We start from the raw sequence: 4,005 nt of genomic DNA, 5'->3' as shown, positions 1-4,005 counted from the left end.
CAGTGGTCAGAGAGAGAGAGGGAGAGAGAGAGAAGGAGGGAAAGAGAGAGGGAGAGGGAGAGAGAGAGGAAGGGAGGGAGGGAGGGAGAGAGAGAGAGAGAGAAGGAGGGAGAGAGAGAGAAGGAGGGAAGAGAGAGAGAGGGAGGGAGGGAGGGGAGGGAGGGAGGGAGGGGGGAGAGAGAGAAGGAGGGAAAGAGAGTGAGAGTGGGAGGGAGAGAGAGGGAGGGAGAGAGAGGGAGAGAGAGAGAAGGAGGGAGGGAGGGAGAGAGAGAGAGAGAGAAGGAGGGAGAGAGAGAGAAGGAGGGAAGAGAGAGGGAGGGAGGGAGGGGAGGGAGGGAGGGAGGGGGGAGAGAGAGAAGGAGGGAAAGAGAGTGAGAGTGGGAGGGAGAGAGAGGGAGGGAGAGAGAGGGAGAGAGAGAGAAGGAGGGAAAGAGACAGAGAGGGAGAGAGAGAGAGAAGGAGGGAGAGGGAGGGAGACAGTGAGGGAGAGAGAGAGAAAGAGTGAGGCAGAGAGAGACCCTCAGAGAGAATGAGGGGCAGAGAGAGAGTGAGTGAGGGAGAGAGAGAGACAGCGTGAGGGACAGAGAGAGAGAGTGAGGGACAGAGAGAGTGAGGGACAGAGAGAGAGAGCGTGAGGGACAGAGAGAGAGAGCGTGAGGGACAGAAAGAAAAAGAGAGACAGAGACAGAGACAGGGAGAGAGAGACAGAGAGAGTGAGCGACAGAATGACAGAGAGAGAGAGAGTGAGAAACAGAGACAGGGAGAGAGAGACAGAGAGAGTGAGCGACAGAATGACAGAGAGAGAGAGAGAGTGAGGGACAGAGAGAGAGAGTGAGGGACAAAGAGAGGGAGAACATAAGAAATAGGAGCAGGAGTAGGCCAATCGGCCCCTCGAGCCTGCTCCCCCATTCAATAAGATCATGGCTGATTTGATCCTAACCTCAAATCTAAATTCATGTCCAATTTCCTGCCCGCTCCCCGTAACCCCTAATTCCCTTCACTTCTAGGAAACTGTCTATTTCTGTTTTAAATTTATTTAATGATGTAGACGGAGAGAGTGAGAAACAGAGAGGCAGCATTTTAGCACCCGCTATCGGGTGTGTTCCTGGCGGGGGGCCCCCGAAAATCTGGAAATCCCGGAGCGGGACCGGAGCCCGCCCCGAACCCGCGCACTTCCGGGTTCCCCGCTGACGCGCCAGTGTGCGCGCGCAGCCCCCGCTGGTGGGAATCCCGCAGGCAATTAAAGCCAGCGGGGTTCCACTTGAAGGTATTTATTTTGTGTGTGGAGCCGGCAGATGTAGGAGGGGTTCTAAATGAATTTTTTGCATCTGTTTTCACTCTGGAGAAGGACGATGTAGACATAGAAATACGGCAGGGGGACTGTGATATACTCGAACATATTAACATCGAGCGGGAGGAGGTATTGGCGGTTTTAGCAGGCCTAAAAATGGATAAATCCCCAGGCCCGGACGAAATGTATCCCAGGCTACTGTGTGAGGCAAAGGAGGAGATTGCGGGGGCTCTGACACATATATTCAGAACCTCTCTGGCCACAGGGGATGTGCCAGAGGACTGGAGAACCGCTAATGTAATACCATTATTCAAGAAGGGGAGTAGGGAAAAACCGGGGAACCACAGGCCAGTGAGCCTAACATCAGTGGTAGGAAAATTATTGGAAAAAATTCTGAAGGACAAAATTAGTCTCCACTTGGAGAAGCAAGGATTAATCAGGGATAGTCAACATGGCTTTGTCAAGGGAAGATCATGTCTGACTAATTTGATTTAATTTTTTGAGGGGGTGACTAGGCGTGTGGATGAGGGTAACGCAGTGGATGTGGTGTACATGGATTTCAGTAAGGCCTTCGATAAAGTCCCCCACAGGAGACTGGTCAAGAAGGTACGAGCCCATGGAATCCAGGGTGCCTTGGCACTTTGGATACAAAACTGGCTTAGTGGCAGAAGGCAGAGGGTGATGGTCGAAGGTTGTTTTTGTGACTGGAAGCCTGTGGCCAGTGGGGTACCACAGGGATCTGTGCTGGGTCCCTTGCTGTTTGTGGTCTACATTAATGACTTGGATATGAATGTAAAAGGTATGATCAGTAAGTTCGCTGATGATACAAAGATTGGTAGGGTGGTAAATAGCAAGGAGGATAGCCTCAGTCTGCAGGACGATATAGATGGGTTGGTCAGATGGACGGAACAGTGGCAAATGGAATTTAACCCGGAAAAGTGCGAGGTGATGCACTTTGGAGGGACGAACAAGGCAAGGGAATACACAATGAATGGGAGGACTCTAGGCAAGACAAAGGGTCAGAGGGATCTTGGTGTGCAAGTTCACAGATCCCTGAAGGCGGCGGAACAGGTAGATAAGGTGGTAAAGAAGGCATATGGGATACTTGCCTTTATTAGCCGAGGCATAGAATATAAGAGCAAGGAGGTTATGATGGAGCTGTATAAAACACTGGTTAGGCCACAGCTGGAGTACTGTGTGCAGTTCTGGTCGCCACACTACAGGAAGGATGTGATCGCTTTGGAGAGGGTGCAGAGGAGATTCACCAGGATGTTACCAGGGCTGGAGCGCTTCAGCTATGAAGAGAGACTGGGAAGATTGGGTTTGTTTTCCTTGGAGCAGAGGAGGCTGAGGGGGGACATGATTGAGGTGTACAAAATTATGAGGGGCACAGATAGGATGGATACTAAGGAGCTTTTTCCCTTCGTTGAGGGTTCTATAACAAGGGGACACAGATTCAAGGTAAAAGGCGGGAGGTTTCGAGGGGATTTGAGAAAGAACTTTTTCACCCAGAGGGTGGTTGGAGTCTGGAACTCACTGTCTGAGAGGGTTGTGGAGGCAGGAACCCTCACAACATTCAAGAAGCATTTGGATGAGCACTTGAAATGCCATAGCATACAAGGCTACGGACCAAATGCTGGAATATGGGATTAGAGTAGACAGGGCTGATGGCCGGCGCGGACACGATGGGCCGAAGGGCCTCGATCCGTGCTGTATGACTCTATGACTCTATGACTCTATTTTGCTTGTTCAAGTCATTAACTGACCTGATTAAGGGATTATGTCAGGAGGGGTGGGATTTTAGAGCAAACTGGGACTGTTTCCCACACAGGGGGAAACACTCCCAGTTCAAATGGACGTGTTGCAGCTGTCAGCCTGTGGCAGCTGCAAAGGTCCATTTGACAGGTCGGCGGGGAGACCCTCACTCATTGCAGGAGGCCACTCTGTCACTTTGGACAAAGTTTGGTCTCCACCACCCTCCTCCTGACAGTCAAAGTCACCAATTTGCACACTTACCCCGGGGTCCAGACACATGTACCTACCTTGCGGACCCCCTCAGATGTACATCTTGCGGATGGGGGCCGCCATAGCTGCAGTCATGACCTCCTCGGAGGGCGAACAGCATCACCAGCCTCGCCATCCACGCCGTCCACCTCTGACACGTGGAGCTCCACAACACAGTGCTGTGACACATCCACCTGCACAGCAGGAGGGAGGGCTACCGCAGAGAGAGATGCATCGCAGAGGGCACTACCCTCGCCACAGGGTCCACAGACCGAGGCTCAGCTTCCTGGACCTCTCTGAGCAGCAGTGCACACGGAGACTCAGTCACTCGACATGTAGTCGTGGACATCTGCAGCCTCCTTCATGCTGAGCTGCTCCCGGCTGGCCCGAGCACCATCTTACCTGTCGCTGTCAAAGTCACCACTGCCCTCAACAACTTCTCCTCCGCATCCTTCCAGGGTGCCACCGGGGACATCGCCGACGTATCTCAGTCGTCTGCACAAAACAGCCCTGCAAATACACCTACACCCACTCTGCAGTGACACAATGGGTGGCATCAGGTGTGGGTCTTCATTGTGATCCTCAGGAAAGGGCATTATTGCACAAACCAGACAAGATTCGCAAAGACGTGGCAGTAGTGGTGCCAATATAATATGTGATGTGAGTTGCTTAGAAATTAAATATAATTAACAACCATGACAAACCCTCAA

The sequence above is a fragment of the Heptranchias perlo genome, unplaced genomic scaffold (assembly GCF_035084215.1).
Source record: "Heptranchias perlo isolate sHepPer1 unplaced genomic scaffold, sHepPer1.hap1 HAP1_SCAFFOLD_1425, whole genome shotgun sequence".
Taxonomy (NCBI): Eukaryota; Metazoa; Chordata; class Chondrichthyes; order Hexanchiformes; family Hexanchidae; genus Heptranchias; species Heptranchias perlo.
The sequence above is the reverse complement of the archived record's forward strand: the minus strand, read 5'-3'. Positions refer to the sequence as shown.